Source organism: Pyxicephalus adspersus, chromosome 3 (assembly GCF_032062135.1).
Source record: "Pyxicephalus adspersus chromosome 3, UCB_Pads_2.0, whole genome shotgun sequence".
In the NCBI taxonomy this organism is placed as follows: Eukaryota; Metazoa; Chordata; class Amphibia; order Anura; family Pyxicephalidae; genus Pyxicephalus; species Pyxicephalus adspersus.
In genome coordinates this window covers 156,619,854-156,638,319 of record NC_092860.1, presented here as the reverse complement: position 1 = coordinate 156,638,319, position 18,466 = coordinate 156,619,854, and positions in this window count along the sequence as shown.

Genomic DNA, 18,466 nt, shown 5'->3' with positions numbered 1-18,466 from the left:
TAATGCCTACTCTGTTGGAGTGGGAGCAGTCCTCCTCAAGACTACCACTGGATCCAGACACCCATGTGAGTTTTCCCCAGCAGAAAATAATTACTCCATTGGAAACAGAGAACTCCTAGCTATTAAGCTAGCCATTGAAGTATAGCGATACCTCTTGGAGGGTTCCCTCCAGTATCTGCCGTTTGCTTGCCATCTCAACCCCTGGCAAGCCAGTTGGTCTTTGTTCCGGTGTAGGTACAGCACAGAACAGGTACTTAGTTAGATGACAGCAAGAGGTACAGTCCAGGCGGACTGATGGACAAAGCAGGCAGCAGCCAAGCATAAATCGAGTAACAGGCACAGGGCAGGGGGAAGACAAGGGGAAGTGTGGGGGCATGATGTTTAGAGCTAGGGATTTTCTTTTATTTACCCGCAGGCCAATGATCTCCAAAAAAAGGTAAAGTAAGTTAGGCAGGGTTACCAAAGGGGAAGAAATATACATAAGGGCATCCTCGGTGAACCGACCACATATTTGTGTTTATTAGGGCCACACTTAACACCTATAACGTGCAGATTAAGTATAATGGCTATTGCCAGTGGCTCTCTAGCTAAGGCATATAAAAAGTGGGGATAGAGGATATCCCTGTCTAGTACTTCTGTTACCAGTCCGCCTGCAGATCATCTGTCCAGCTGCCTACAGTTTTCTCAGCTTCCCTTTAGCTGTGCAAACATATGCCTTTTTAGCATCCGCTGCACTTTCTCTGAGGCTGTGCTCAGCTGAAGTTTATTTTAGGAAATGTGAGCAGCCAATGAGAAGAGCAGTTTCTGGTTCCAACCTTGTTCTGCAATTGGGTGCTCAGTCACACCCTGCCATTTCGTGCCCTATGGATTCCTGACCTTTGCTTGTACCTGGATTACGCTTGTCTGTTACCTGCCCTGACTTGTGCCTGTTCCTCGATTATGCTTGTCTGCTGCCTGCTTTGTCCATCAGTCTGCCTGGACTGTACCTCTTGCTGTCATCTAACTAAGTACCTGATCTGTGCTGTCCCTACACTGGAGCTCTTTGTCTGGCTCGCTCCTGGTGGGGAGAACTTGGGGGCCACGACCTAGTATACTCCCCACAGCAAAGTAGTCGGGTGGCCAGTAGGGTCACTGGCCCATTATCCCTTGCGGGGTGCTCTGGTGGAGACTGGGAGACACTTAGACTCCGCACCCCAGGTGATAGCCAAACTATTTGCCTTGCAGCCACTGTCGTATAGCATTGTGAACTCTGCTCCTTTCCGTGACCTTTTGGCCGAGAGGTAGTGGAATATACCAAGCAGGCATTACTTCTCCCGCACACCTGTTCCCAGTTTACATGCACATGTAATGAAAAACCTCTCCCGCGCATTGGCATTGGATGCCTGGTAAAACCTGATGCAGCCACCTCAAACAAGTGAAGTGGGGGGCATAACCATCGAAAACAGATGAAGCGCACGCTGCACAATTACGTTGGCTCTTTTCTGGCTGGTGGTGGTGTTGATGACAGCAGGTATGAGGAGGATGCCGGTCCTGACATTAGTGATGCCATTTATTTTTGGGTCAACAGGCTTGAAATCTGCCCACAGTTTGCACAATATGCCATCAAGCTTCTTTCGTGCCCGGCATCCAGTGTTCTGTCCGAAAGAACCTTCAGTGCTGCTGACAGAGTGGTCACGGACAACCAATCACGACTGTCGCTGGAAAATGTCAATCACCTCACCTTTTTGAAAATTAATGAAAGGTGGGTTACTAACAACTATCATACCCCCACTGCAGATGTCACTGATTGACTGACACAAGGACTCACTGGCCAACCAAGATGCCTCTGTGATCCCGCACTGCTCCTGTGCCGAGTCTGTGGGTGCCTATTACCAGCACCCTGTCAGCTGAGCCTGCCTCGGTTTAATTTTTCTGCTAGTTATCGCAAAGATTAGAAGTGGCATTCATCTCAATGTCATGCCATTGTGCCAGCTAGCAATATACGTTACATCTCTGGCTGAAAACCCTCAGTACTGCCACACTGATAGGTACCATTGCCTTTGCCTAATGTTTCAGCTACGTATTGTAAGATGGAGGGTTGGCATTCATGTCATCCACTTCATGATGCAAACTAGCAATATTGTCTACCTTCCTACTGCTTCCAGCACCACAGACCAGAACAACAGTGCTGGTGCATTTAACATCTTGGTCTGGCCCTTCACTAATTTCAGATATTTGTAATACACATTTCTGGGTGGCATTGATGATAAACTACACCCAGCTCTAGGTGCCAGTTACCAATGCAAAGATTGTACTGTACATGTTTATGATGTTTGGCTGCTAAAGCTGGTCCATTTACCCAATGTCACAGACATAGACTTTTTATTCTCTGGTTCAGCAGACTCATTGTTTGTTTTGTGCTAATGTCAAAAAGATGTTTGTGTCCCTCCCCCTCCTTTACCCCTATTTATATGAAATGTCCCACCCTCTTTCCAATTGTGTTTTTCTTTTTAATTTTGTTTTTATCTGTTTTTATTGATAAAATTATTTCAATAATTAAATAATATTATAATTATTTTTTTGGTGGAACTAAAAGGTTAAATGTTTATTCCATTCAAATATCAATTTAAATTTTTTTTAAAAAATTACAAGGGCAATTGCTCTTATATATTTATTTATTTTTACTGACCAATTTTATATGTGTCACCAAGCTAATGTACTTTTTGGTGTAACAAATTAGTGATATTTGGTAAACACCACACTAGGCAACTTAAAAAAAAAGTTGATTGGAGTATCAAAAGTAAAGTACACTTAGTAAAACAAATTTTAAATACAGTAAAAAGTGGTATAGTCCAAAACTTATTAGTTAGTTCTGAGATGAAGGACCTGTTTCTAAACATAGCTTGTCTATGTTTTGTTTCCAACACGTTTCGCCCAACAACTTCGTCAGGGGTAAATTGAGACCATAAGAGTTCTGAACCAACCATAATCAAATAAAGTACAAAAGATTCTATTATTCTTTATTCAAAACTTTATATGATGTTGGAACAACACCTTTTTTATTATTGATTTTTTACCTTATGTAATGTAATGGTAACATTGAATTTTTCCTCCATCTTAGATTATATGCAATCTCTATTACCAGAATGATCTGCAATGTTAGAATATTATACCAAATGTTTTAAATGTATTTTTTTTTTTATTTCTTATTTATTTGCCTTTGGAAAGGGAGGCCAAACAGGCTTACTACAGCCCTATGAACATGATGGCCAACTTCTTCCAGCCATGGCATGAGTGCAGTGAGTTAGTAGATCAGATAAGGCAGAAGGCTCTACCCCATGGAATTCTGGGCCAAGAAACTGGATCTTTAGCCAGAATTATCTGATATTGCCATCTATGTGCTGTCTTATCCACCCCCAAGTGTTGATGATAGCTTTTGGTCTGTCAGGTGGAAATGTCACTCGCTAACGTAATACACAGTCTATGGAGCAATTGACATTTAATAAAATCAATCAATCCTAGATTTGACCAAATCCTACTGAGTTTTATCTTTAGGATATCTTATCTTCTGGACTTTTCACCAGGTCAATAATATTTAGAATGTTTTAGTCAGGTTTTCGAGCATAATATAACTCATAAGAAAGAATATACAGACCAATATAATGCTCAAGAGCTAAGTTCTGCAGCTCAACTCCTCAAATGGTAAATTCTAGAGCCCACTCCTTTCTCAAATGTTGGAATTTGGTAACGGAATTCCCTAGGTCAGGGTTCACTTTAATATGAATAAAAACAGAGCACCACAAACCGCCCAGGTTCATAATTCAAGAAGCTTTATGGAATTGTTTTATGGAGGAACACAGGAACAAGTCAGCATTGTAACCTTAGAAAGCTTTTATAAAACATAATAAAGTTCAGACTAGGGATGAGCGAGCAAAATTTTTATTTTCGATCTTGTGGCGAATCGGGCCTTTCTCGCTTACAGAACATTTAAGCGAGAACGGCCTTGTGATTCGCCACAAGGTCGTGTTCTCGCCAAACTCAGATGATCTCTCAGGGGAGTTCATCTGCAGTCACAGCCGTTCGGAGCCACTTCAATCAGCTGTGACCACAGTTTCCCATGCTCCCCAGGCTGTACTTATCAATGATAAGTACAACCAGGTGACCGTGGGAACTGAACTCCATTGAGAGTTCGCCTGCAGTCACAGCTGAGTGGAAGCACCCACGTGCCTCCAATCAGCTGTGACTGCAGGTTCCCATGGTCACTGGGCTTTACTTGATGATAAGTACAGCCCAGGGAGCGTGGGAACCTGCAACTTAATGGAATTCGCAAAATCGGTTCGCCAAAATTTCGCAGATCTATCGGATCTTCGGGGGAAAATTTTTGTGAGAATGTCAGAAGCATTCTCGCTCATCCCTAGTTCAAACACACTTCAAAACACAAACCATGCCATAGCTGTCAGTAACTTTGTTGAATATATTTTGTAAAAAAATATATTATGACTTTTCCAAAATACATCCTCTAGAATTTCTCTCAGGTATTTTGATAATTATTTAACATTTAGGGAAGAATATACAACCTAATAACCCAGCACTGGAGGCCAATATGGCGAATACTTCCACAGCCACCATGAATTTCCCTCTGGTGCTCAGATAGGCCGGGATCATGGCAATTCACACACTGCAGAACACCAGCATGCTGAAGGTGATGTACTTGGCCTCATTAAAACTGTCCGGTAATGTCCTCACCATGAAAGCCAGAACAAAACTCACAGCTGCCAGAAACCCCATATAAAATAATGAGCATTTCTTTTTTCAGGAATCACAGAAAAAGCTTAGCAAGTTGGAGGTCATGGGATGAAGCTCACAGTCCTGTATTTGGATTTTACAAAAAAATCAATAAACAGAACTAAAATGGGAACATAAAAAGGTAGGTGATAATAACTATGAAAGCAATAACATCCCCTATATATGACAGGTACTCTTGTGTCCTAGAAATACATTTTTCTGTGCAGTTCTTTAAGGGGGTCTCCAAACGCACAATTGGAGATGAGACAGTAGATCCTAATTAGGAAGATTTATTGTTGCAACAAGGAAATACATCAATCTTTATAGGCATACAGAATCGCTCCTGTATTGGGGGGTGTTGAAGGTGTTCTCTTCTTATCATTAAGCAGATTGTCCAATGCCGTATACTTGGAAGTCAACATAAGCATAATAGTTCACAAACAGTTAATGGGGTGGATAAAGCACTTGTTTTACATTTCTGGCAAATGACTGTCCACCATCTTGTTCAAGCTGGATCTAACCCTAAGTCAAATAGAACAAGGAAAGCTATTCCAGATGCGGTGAGGCTATGAGTGAGGATGTCATTAGAAGGTCATAGGGGGAGCAAAGAGAGCGGCTAGGGGGGTATTTTTGTATCATGTCAGAAAGGTATTTGGGACAAGAACTGTGGAGGGATTTGAAGACAAAGCTCAAGAGCTTGAATTTAATTCTGGTGAAATGTGAAATTGAAGCCAATGAAGAGAACTACAAAGAAAGGCAGAGAAGCAGGGGGAAGAATGGATGAGTCTGCCTGCAGCATTCATAATAGATTGTAGAGGAGAGAGTCGGGTTAGTGGAATACCAGAGAGGAGGAGGTTACAGTAGTCCAGACGGGAGATGATAAGAGCATGTACAAGGAGTTTGGTGGTCTCGGGACAGGTAGGGGCGGGTTTTGGAGATGTTGCGCAGGTGAAAGTGACTGGACCTGAAAACATTCTGAATGTGGGGGGTAAATGAGAGGGCAAAATCAAAGGTGTTGCCAAGAGAATGTGCCTGAGGGGAGGGGAAAATAACAGTGTTTTCAACAGTTATAAATATGTCAGGGGGAGATTTGGAATGTGGAGGTAGAAGGTTTGGATTCAGTTTTATCCAGGTTAATGTGGCTCATTATTATAGAAATGATTAAATATATTTTTTTTTCAATTTGTAATTTAAAAAATGTTAAAAAAAATGTCCTCCCCCTCAAGTTTTCAAAACCAGACCCTTTGATAGCCTTGGGGTAGGAAACGGGAGCAGCGGAACTGTTTATTCCCCTTCCTATGTAATAAAGGTTCTCTGGAATCTGCTGGCCAATAAAGGAAGATGGCAATATTTAGCCCCTCACCTTCAGCAACAATAGACCCCTGTCTTTTCTTTTTTTTAAATAAGATTATTTTAAAGATTTATGGCTAAATCAGGATTTACAACTGCAGGATCACATATTACAGCCATGTAGGACTACAAATGGTGAAATTAAGTTTCGGAATATGGCTGCTTTTAAGTAGAATATTACTAGATTAGTAAGTAGTAGAGTTATTCTAATAGGAAAACAATTCTACTTTATTCTACTTGGATTCAGCCAATGACAGCGGATATACCATGTAACTGTAGATAAATATAAGGGTATAGGGACCCAACATTGGCTGCAATTATATAAATATCTTTAATATTGTATTGTATTAATATTTTATGTAATAGTTGTAATAATAGCAATATTGTTATATGTGATGTATAAACTAACAGTTTGTTAAGCAGTGCATTGAACTCAAACTTCTTTTTTTGGGTGTTTAGGATATAGGAAATTCTTAACCATATTTTGAATGTCTCCTCACAAAATAATAAATAAAAAAAAGCATTTCTCTGTTTAGTGAAACCTTTGGCCTCTTGGACATGTTAACCTAATTCATGTTTTTTTTATTTTTTAACTTTCAGCTTTAAAGTTGTTGACTGGATGAAAGTTTCTCAGATTTCCCTCATAGAATCTGAAATTACAATTCAGCACCTGCTCACTGTAACAAGTTTAGAGATAAATTTGTATTTGGAATGTATTGCATGTTATTGTATTCAGAGGTCGGACTGGTTACTAGTCATGTACATAATAATAGTCACATGGCTACTCTTTAAATAAAATATGTACAGTGAAAGCTTTGATCTTCCAACAAATATTTCTGCCGTCTCTCTCAGAAATCAAAAGCTAATTTATCTATTCACAACACGTGATGACAAACTATTAGAAAAGAATATTTTATAGTTTGTGGTGTGTACAGCATAACAAAGCTGGTGACATCACTTCTCAAACACCTGAGCTCCTCCGGTCTCTGCTGAGATGTAAAAGTATAATACATAATTACAGTGGTGGAACGGCTCATTCAATAAAAACAAAGAACTGCTAACTAGAACAAATACAATATTCCTCTGGGAAACCAGTACAGAAATAACATTCACCATGTGAATCAATGCAAACTGTCATCATAGAAATTATATTCTGATTCTTTCTTTTATCTCTTCATTGACCTATATTATTGTTTAGTTGAGAGCAGGACAATCAAATTAAAAAATATATAATAAAAAATAAATAAAATAAACATGATATAGCAATATATTGAATAATAAAAATACAGCTAATTTTTGTGAACATTTCAAAATTGGTGAAAATAAGTAATGCCTACACACTGGAAATCTGTGTCATCGAGTATAAACCTAGATTCTCTTCTGTCACAATACCATTGAAAAAATAATCTCCATTTATACTTGGATCACACGGCAGTAGTTGGCACTGTGTTTTTATGTAAATAGTGCTACAGACTTCTGCATTGGAAGAGTTTATTACACAGTTTACACATTGCCATTGACTTGTGGCCTACAACTATGTGCAAAAAACATTTATTAGTTGCTGACCAATCATAACTAACTTGGAAGTACAAAATACTTTACCCAGAAAAAGGAAGGTATAAAGATTGAGCCCGCGTGATTTCATTTTACCCTTTTAAATAAGTGTTTAAAAAAACACCATGTGGATGTATTTATTCATGTTCATTTTATTGGCCTTTCCACTGATACCTCTTTTAAATGTTAGCAGTGATGACCCCATATATAGTTCATTATTTCATTTATTATATTATATATTATATAATTTATATTTATTATAGTTCATTATTTCTTTATTGAAATTTTTTCTTGTAATAATAGAAAATAAAAAAATGTATACATATTAGAAAGAGGAGAAAAAAAAAAAAAGAAGAAAGAATACAGTGAAATATGAGAGTAAAACTAGAACAAGGAGATAAAACTCGTTAAACTGAATTACCAATCAAAACAAGTCCAATTCAATCACACACATCAACATAGTACCAGCCTAACATAATAGGCAATTAGCGTTGGATATTACAGAATGAATGTTGGAACCAAATATCCCATTTACCAAGAAAATTTGTTTATGAGGTGTTCATAATGGCTAATAGTTTCTCATATGCACAACAGAAATTTAAGTCAGCAATCACATCTTTATGATTTGGGATATGAGTGTCTTCCCACAATCTGGTAATATGTAGTTTTGCTAACAAAAGTATATGAATAACTATTGTCCTAATTGTGTTTGGGAACTATTCAATATTAATATGTAAAAGTGCTAACTCTGGAAAAAGGTAAAAATCTGTGTAAGAGCTAACTCAAAGGTCAACTGGAAAACAAGATCAATAAGACCTAATAGACTTACAAAACCAAAGTAGTATGAAAAAGAGCCAATTGCTGCACAATCTCTCCAGCAAGAAACGGAATAATTAGGAAAACATTTTGATAACTTATGAGGGGTGACATACCAATGATTATTAATACGTTAAAAACGATCCTAGTGGTTCTGGCATTTGGACCAAGAGTAGGAAGAGATTTTTTTATTAAGATCTCTGGACCATTTTTGCATATTAGTAGATAAAGAGACTTCTATATTTTTGCTAAGTATATTGTAGATTTGAAGAAAAATATTTAGGAATATGTGTGGTAAATATATATCTTGCGGAACAAAAACCTTGAAGGTCAGGATAAATTGTCATGCTGGAATGGGATGAAATTGTTATGTGGAGAGGGATGCCACCAATAAGATATTTGAGATAAAACTGAAGCTGCATAATAATGTAGTAAATTTGAAATCCCAAATCCACCATATCTCTTGTGATGGGTAAGTATTTTCATAGCTCATCTTGGTCTTCTATTATTCCAAAGAAAAAACATGATTATATTCTGTAGAGAAATAAGGTACTTCTTCGGTATAGTTATCACAATAATGCGAAAAAGATGTAACATTTTTGGCAACACATTTTATAGTCACCACACCTGCCATGGACAATTCTGTTCTTTTATTATTATTATTATTATACAGTATTTATATAGCACCATCATATTACGCAGCGCTGTACATAGTCCATAGTCGTGTCACTAACTGTCCCTCAAAGGAGCTCACAATCTAATGTCCCTACCATAGTCATATGTGATTAATGTAGTCTAAGGTCAATTGTTAGGGAGAAGCCAGTTAACCTAACTGCATGTTTTTGGGATGTGGGAGGAAACCGGAGTACCCGGAGGAAACCCACGCAGACACGGGGAGAACCTGCAAACTCCATGCAGATAATGTCCTGGCTGGGGATCGAACCTGGGACCTAGCGCTGCAAAGGCCGGAGTGCTAACCCCTGAGCCTTTTATATTGGAACAATTCTTTAGGCAGTGTTGTTAACAGATTAGAAAAGTTAACCTGAAATAATTGTGTAGTATATGGCGGAATTAGGATTCCCAAAAATGTTATAGCTTTGGATTCTAATATGTAAGGAAACAAAGATTTAATGTGTAATTTAAGATATGCTGGTATGTGAATACCTAGCAGTATAATTTTGGAAGCATTAACTTTAAAGTAAGAAACACTAAAGGAATCCAGAATATCTTGAATAGCTCTTAGGGAATTATAGGGGCATGTACTTTATCGTGAATTTTGATTCCTTTAACACTAGCACTAGTATGTATGTACTCCGCTAGAGGTTCTAGAAGTACATAAAAATTACTGGGGAAAGTAATTTCTTTCATCCTTGATGAGTGCTATTTGTAATTCGTAAAGCTGATGAGATTCTGATGTGAACATCCTTGCAGAAGTATTAGAATACTGAGACACAATGGCAGGTATAATAGGATCTGTAAAGCCAAATTTGTCTTAAACCATGGACAGATAGCCTGATAGTGATAATTATCAGACCTGATAGTGTCTAATTAAAGAAGCAGAGAAGGCTGTTTGAGAAGTTCCACGTGTCTCAAGATGTTAATTAGACGTCTAGTGCTATCGGGAGTAGTGTTGATGTTCAAATTCGGGTTGTCCTTATATTCGACCCAAATATGCCTGTTCGAATTCGGATAAACCTGACCCGAAAATCACGGGATTCGACTGCAAAAACTCGGAGAAAAAAAAAGTTTAAAAAAAAAAATAAAAATTAATTTTAAATGAGTTTAATTTGTATGTTTTTATTTTAACTTTTTTTTTTTTAATTTTTTACAGGTTATCCGACAATGACATTATGAATCATTTTGGTGTTACAGCTAATTGGAAGCACGCGCCTTCAATTAGCTGTAACCACAGGCAATACCAGGGCAATGGAGGTTGAATGGAGATACGTATCCCCATTTATTACCTCTACTGCTCTGTGATTTGCTGAGGGAGCAAAGTAATCAGCGGAGCTTTACTATGCTGACAGCTCTGCTACCCTGATTACTCCCACAGCCCTAGAGGAGCTGTGACATGTGTAACAGATACAGAACATATGTCACAGCTCCTCTAGGGCTGCGGGAGTGATCAGGGGAGCAGAGCTGTCAGCATAGTAAAGCTCCGCTGATTACTCTGCTCCCTGATTGGCTGAGGAAAGGGAAATCCTGATGATACTTGAGCAGTCATCAGAATTTCCTATTTCTCAGCCAATCACAGAGCACTAGATATGAATGGGCACAAGTCTCCCCATTCATATCTAGTTCTGAATGTCTGAGAAATGTAAAACCTCAGCCAGAGCACTGGGGTGAATGGAGAGGCTTGTCCTCATTTAACCCCTGGTGCCCTGAGATCCCTCATTGTCAGGAGGATTTCCAGGGCTGTGTTCATTTCAACCCTGGAAATCCTCCTGTCATTGGGGTAACCTGTAAAAAAAAAAAAAAAAAGTTTAGTTACACAAACACACACACACATTAGTAAAATAATTTAACGTTAAAGCCTTGTCCTATTTTTTACCTATATTTTAACCCTTTCAGGGAATAAGTAAGGGGATTTATGTACCCCTGTACTCATTCCCCAGGGTGGGGCGGTGGAGATCTGGGAGTCTCCTATTAAAGGGGGCTTCCAGATTCCAAAGCTTAGGGCTTAAATAAAGCCTCCATTGAGTTCAATGGAAGCGTTTTCCCGCGTTTATCTAGCGTTTTAATTTTTTAAATGTTGCAAGCAACATTTAGGATAACGCTCAAAAACGTGCCTGAAGGAAACGTCCCGGTGTAGATTAGCCCATGGGAATGCATGGGGACTTCAAACATGGGCTTTAAAAAGCCTCAGGTTAAACGCTGGGGAAACAGTCCATGTAGACTAAAGCTGCATACACACGTGCAATAATTATCATTAGAAACGACCGACGAACGACTGATGAACAACGGATTCGCCAAAAACAAGTGACCAATGACACCGACGAACGAGGATTGTCTTTAGAAATGAATGACCGCCACGGTGGATCTGATTGGCCGACGATCTTTCACTATCTATCGTGTGTACGGTCGTTCAGTGATCGTGCATGTTTCTGCTGTACACTTTCTCCTTTACATGTCCCTCCCTGCATCGTTCAAGCGATTTTATCTAGTGTGTGGACACTGTTGGTGGATTATATATGAACGATCATATTGTTACAGCATGTACAGAATTGTGCACAATATGATTGTTCAAGTATAATCGTGCATAATCGTTGATCGGTCCTAATCGTTCATTTTCTAACAATAATTATTGGAAGTGTGTACCTAGCTTTAGCCTAATATTGATGTGACAGGTGCTCTTTAATGTTCATGTGAAGTACAGGGGTATGTAATAGTGTTATGTATTTTTTTACAATGTATCTTCTTACACCTGTTTGGAGGCTGTAGAAGCTCCACACAGTGCTGAAAAAAAAACAAATTTTTCCTCCTATTGACTTTAATGGTGTTCGACTTTGACATTCGACCACGCAAATAATTTTGCTCTATTCGAGCGAATAGCTGCCGAATCGAATAGTGAGCTATTCAACCAACACTTATCAGGAGCTTGTCCATGCTTTACAAACCCCACCTGATCAGAAGTTGACCAAAGTGGGAACTATATCTTACAACCTATATCCTAATAGTCTAACAAAGATCCTCACATCAGTGTTCAAGAGCGAGAACTACTGGTATTCATTGGATCCTTACCTAACTTAGGAATCGTAATTATAACTGCCTCAAGCATTTCTTCAGAAATAGAACCCAGAGTAGCTGCCAAATCAAAGATCTCCTTAGATGGGGTATTGTTGAGAACTAAAACATTCATAATATTCGTTTGGAAGCAATCTGCCGCTGGAGATTTGCCATTGGGGAGTGATTTAAATGCTCAAGTATTCAATGCTAAAGTATTTCTTGATTCATAAAGGAAGCTGATAGAGATTCAACTTGTGAAGGAGATAGGGAAGGCAACTGTAACGTTCCGAAGAAAAAACTTTTATCTGCATTTGGTTGGGGTTTTGGGGATAAATTATATAAGGAGTGGTAGTAATTGCGAAATGCATTGGCTATAGTTTCAAGATTAGTGTCACACTTACCTCTTCCTCACTAAAGGCCTCACTTTTGGGCTTCATTTATTCTGATACGAGTAAGGAGATCTGTGATTTGCGTCAACCTTTGCTTTCTTTCATATGAACAAATTTTAATACAACCCCCCGGATAAATGCCTTATGGGCATACTATAGCATAAAGTGATTAGTGTCCTCCAGATCATTGATGTCAAAAAACATGCGTTGCACTTCTTCAATTTGTCATGCAACATCTGAATGGGCCCTCAAGTAGGTGTAGGAGTAGAAGAATCTGTGTATTCGATGCCGACTGGAGCATGATCCAACCAGCAGATTGTTCCAATAGATGATGAGGTGATGTTTTGTAGTGACCAAATAACAGTCATGTCACACATACCTTTTCCTTGCTAAAGTGCAGACGCATCTCTCCTGCACATGCGGGCAGTTCTGATTCTGGGCGTGCCTATGCTAGCAAGCTTTACTAGCTTCACCAGCCAATCAGGAAATAGCCTCTTAATCACCCCTAGCTAGCACTCACACTGCACTTTGTGTCTCCATTGTGCCGAGCACTAGTTCTGTGAGCTAGTTCCTGTTCACCTGGTGCCTAATTCAGTGATTCCTCTGTCCAGCTCCTGCATTAACCCCTCGTTGTCTAGTCTGTTGGTTCGAAGTCTACTACCCTGTGCTGTTCCAGTGTTCCTGTCTGTCTGTGTATATCATTGAGTCACCTGTGTCTCCTGTTGCTTACAGTGCCCGCAATGGCCCCTGTGTCACTAGTGTTTTGCCCACCTTGGTGTGCCCAAGAACCACAGCCTTCCAGTAACCAGTGATGAAGCATTCCTAATAATTGTATAGGGGTTATGATTTGACTCATACCTTCATCTTCTAGGACTAGAATATGATCTACCTATTAAACTACAGTTAAGGGGTGGTTAAAGAAGGAATCTTCTATAGGTGACCAAAAGAGACAGGCAGAGAGTAAGGGATTAGTGGCCAGTATGTCTGTGTGGAGGAGGTCATCTTGGTAGAAGGTTTTGCTATTTCATGACTGCAGTGCCTTAGATAATCTCACACATGTCATGAAAGGAGTTTTATTAAGCTAAATGGTGTGATGACAGGGTCTCATTAGTTGTCATTATTGGTAAATCATAATATTTCTGGGTAATGTGATATTCCTGTACTATAGATGGTAGCCACAGAGACTGTAAATCAGGAATACTGAATTACTAATGGCCAAGCCCGGAGTCCACTTACCCAAATGGTCAGATTTGAATAACGGAAAACCTTTTTCTTTTGGGACATGTATCCACATCCTCTAAAAATAGAATTGTCATCAAAGTTGGAGAAGGGAGGGGGTGTTAAAAGGACCTTTAACAGCATTTCCCAATTAGAAAGTAAATTACATAGGGGCCAAAACACATTTATACAGAAAGCAAGAGGTGTCTACCAGAAACATTTACCGTATTTTTCGGACTATAAGACGCTCCGGCCTATAAGACGCACCCAATTTTAAAGGAGAAAAACCTAGAAAAAAAAGATTCTGAACAAAATACTAAAAAATCACTCTGTGTCAATGTATCGCCTTCTAATTTTCACATCAAACATTGAATGACAAAAAAAAGAAAAATTAATAAAATAATAAATAAATTAGTCATAAAGGGAAACATAAATTCACAAAAGGAGAGGGGGGACCACATTTATACATGGCAAGAATAATCCAATCAAAATTCAGTAAATAGAATAAAGAAGAAAAAAAACTAAATCATTAAATGATAGAAACTCCATCTACAACTTTACACAGAGACATCCAAAATGAGACAGTGAAAAATTATTACAATTTTAGTATAAACCATGTGGAGTAACGAAAGGGTTCCCAGATCTCATTCTGCACAGTGATAGGAAAGGTATGTTAAATGAATGAATGAATACCATTTGTCAAAAAATGTTGATATAAATTTGTCATCATTGGTGTCAGCATCCAACACTTCCCTAAAAAATACCTGTTTCAGAGCACCTACTACAATCTTAATTTTCGGTGGGAGGGAACTATCCACCCTAAAAATAAAGCTTGTCTTGCTGCTAATAAGCAGACAGAGATCCAGTTCCTTGTCCCCCCGCCACACACCACTTCTGCATGATCTTCCCAACATCCAAAAAGACAAAGGGAGGGGTTAAGTGGTACAAAATTACCAGTTATAGAGTGATTATGCTCCACTGTCCTGCAAAAGAAGAAGGAGTTTTAATCAAACAGAGTATCTGATCAATGATCCCCTGGGAAGCAGTGGGGAATGATGGATTAAAATTGCCATGTTGGCAATTCCCACAAATTAGGATAAAAAGACAATAATAACAAAAAGAAAAAAGACATAAAAATGAAAAAAGAACAAATGTAAAAAAAAGCAGCAGTCAGCCTAGAACACAAATGTCAATGTTGACATTCCTAACCTCTCCATGGGTACAATGGGGTATCTGTAAAACTTTGAGGTTGGGCTTGCTCTCGGAGGTGAAGAAAATTAACCAGTAAAAGAGAAATATGGAACCAGTTGGTGATGTAAGAGGAATTGTTACAGCTTGTAGTAAGATTCACAGAAAATGGTCAGCACCCTTTACTTAGGGATTTATCATTCCTGACATTCAGACTTCTTAACCACTGCATTGTGATAGAATTTTGGGTATTGAGAGGAAAGCAGTTCCCCTAAAGAAGAGCTGAATACTTTGTTGAAAAGTTTGGCCACTAAATTGGACATTGAAAACCTGGCCGAAAGATCAAGTTTTGAGGAAGGCCTGGTCTCATGGCACTCTAGATTTTGATGGAGCTCAAATTATTTTTATGCCTAATTTGTGGATTTGTGGTGTTTCCACTTTAGCCCAAAATTGCCTACCCTAACCTAATCTCTACCCAATTTTTTGACCGTTATTGTGACGCTCTCCTAAAACAAGCCCAACCCATTCTAATATCTAGGTACTCGATTGAGTGTGACTTCCCCTACAAAATATAATACCATAAACTAGGGTGGTCATCCTTAATGTAAAAGGGACTAAACATACTGGAAAAAAGAACGTCTCTTCGAGATTTGCATAGGCAGAAAGCACTGGTGGCCTTCGTTTAGATTTTAGATCTGATAAAATTCCGATATTGGCAGATCATAACTATCAGTGGGTTTACCATGAAGCCGCTGCAGACTGTAGATCCAGAGGAGTAAGCATTCTTATATCCAAACATATATCTTGGCATTTTATAGATGTAAGCTCTGACTGTGAAGGCAGGTTTCTCCTTCTTAAAGGTTCTATTAAGTCTAAACTGATGACTATAACTAATATTTATGCCCCTAACACGAACCAATTTGAATTATGCAAACGGTTCTCCATAACTTTTACTGAAGTTTACTGAAAGAATCTTCATTCTGGGGGGGCTTCAATGCTTCCTTGGATGATCCCTTGTGCAATTCCAGTAGCAGGGGCAATATGCCACTCACTAATAAAATGCATGTTATGCAAGCGGGTGTGAACCCACTGTGCCACTGACCGGGTAACTCCAGAGGGGCGTGACTAAGCAGCTACCAGGTCTTCGCTAGAGCCTCTGAGGGTGAGGATAGGCTTGGGCTGTGGAGTAGCTGCCAGGTGCCACTCCAGAGCAATCCCCAGGCCAGTGGCAGCTGACCACAGGAGTCAGGAAACAAGGATATAGAACCAGGGCCAGGCGGCAAACAGGCAAAGTCCAAAAACGTATTCCAAGGTCAGGGTCAGGCAGCAAACAAGTCCAGAAACGTATTCCAAGGTCAGGGTCAGGCAGCAAACAGGCAAAGTCCAGAAACGTAATCCAAGGTCAGGGTCAGGCAGCAAACAGGCAGAGTCCAAAAACAAAGGCAAGGTTCGGTACACAGCAAGGCAAACAGACAAAACACCTTAGCACTGAGAGTAACGCAGGTAAGCCAGAGATTGCTCAGGCAACTTCCTGTAATAGGAGGTGCCTTTAAATACCTGCAGGACATGAGCCATAGGCTGTAGGAAACAGAGGGCGTGTGTGTGTTACCTCAGAAACACACCCACACCAGCTCACACACCAGAGCAAGTCTCAGCATGAAAGAAACACTGACATGGAACATGGGTAGTGGGTTACCTGAGAGATAGGATCCGGCCCCCATGCCTGCGATTAGGAGCAGCGGCGTGCAGTGCTAACAATGCACAAGTTATTCCATAAATACCAACTTTGTAACATCTAGCCTATCCAACATCCAACCACCTTAGACTATTTTTTTTTTCCGGCAGTCCACAAGGTATATTCACGGATAGATATGTTTCTAATACACCATGTAGATCTCTCTATCTGTGAGAATTCTGGTATTGATAACATCTTCCTTTCCGACTATGCTTCCCTTCTGCCTCCCTATCTTTAACAGAGACTTAATGAGACTCGGCAGTTTTGGCTGAATTAAAAAATCAGCTACCACTTTATTTCTGTTTCTCATCCATCAACGGTCTGGGCTACCCACAAACTGTTTGTTAGAGGTTTTTTGATCAAACACGCTGCTCGCCTTAATAGAAAGAAGGGAGCCCAAATTTAAAAACTTTTACAGGACATTCATGTTCTAGAAACGATACATAAATAAGTTGGGATGAGGGATGTTGAAATACAATTACAAAAAGCCCGGGAACAGTTTAGGACCCTATGCTTTGCGGGGGCAAAGGCTACCCTGGCAAAGTGCAGGCGCTCTTTCTTTGAATTCGGTAATAAATGTAGCAGATCTCTAGCTAATGCTAGAGCTAAAGCTAAAAGAACAAAGATGTATGTCCCTAAAATTTGTGATTCGGGGTGGAAAATACCTCATCTCCCCAGGGACATCTCCAATGTAGTACAATGCCCAACTTTATAATCTAAAACTCACAGACCTCTTCAACACATGCCAACACTCACATAGAAGCTATATGTGCATACATGCTTTCACCAGGGATGCCATCCATCACCTGATCAAGCAGAAACTTGAGAGCCCTATAACTACTGGGGAATTGTCTAGGGTGAAAGGTGCCTCAGCCACAGGAAAGGCCCCAGGTCTAGATGTTGCCAGCGCTTAGTACTCAGTTTGTGGGGGCCTTAAACGCGCTTCCCAATGCCCAGTACTTAAAGACATTCTTGAGGCTCAAATTATTGTTATTCTGAAAGAAGGGAGACCTGTGCTCATTTTAGAACAATTTCACTCCTTAACCTCCCTTTAAGGAGAGGGGAGGAAGGGGCAGAGGAGGATATTGAGGGTACATGGCATCCATCCACCGAAACATAAGGCGGCACGTTTCGTGGATGGCAAGACCAGGCGGAGGAGGAGGAGGATGACCCTATGCTGGTGTTCAACCCACAGGAGTGTGGGTCCAGAATTACCTCAGCTGTGGGTAGTTTGAGCCACATGACATCCTTCATGCAGGAGTGCCTAGCCAAGGATCCACATATAAAACACATAAAAACAAAGACTGGCGACTATTGGATTGCTACATTACTGGATCCACGTTACAAGCCTGAGATACAACAACTCATCTTGCCCCAATACAGGGGACCTAAAATGCAGCGCTACCAAGAAGTGCTTGTAAGGGAGTTGTGCTCAGCCTTTCCAGCTGGCAGCAGCAGCAGGGATCCCCATGTCAGTTCCACCAGCCATGGGAGCCAAACAACTGCTTTAAGCGGCATGGGTGGCAGCAGTAGAGGTCGTCTAAGCCTAACTATGCAGGCTTTTTTTCAGCGGAAGCAAGCTGCCAGTCATGCAGCAATTGCCAATGACACTGAGCAGCGGTATTTAGTCATGGTGAAGGAATACCTGAACTCTGCGTGGGACATCTGCAACCTGCAAAGCCAGGACCCACTGGGCTACTGGGTATCCAAGCTTGAGCAGTGGCCG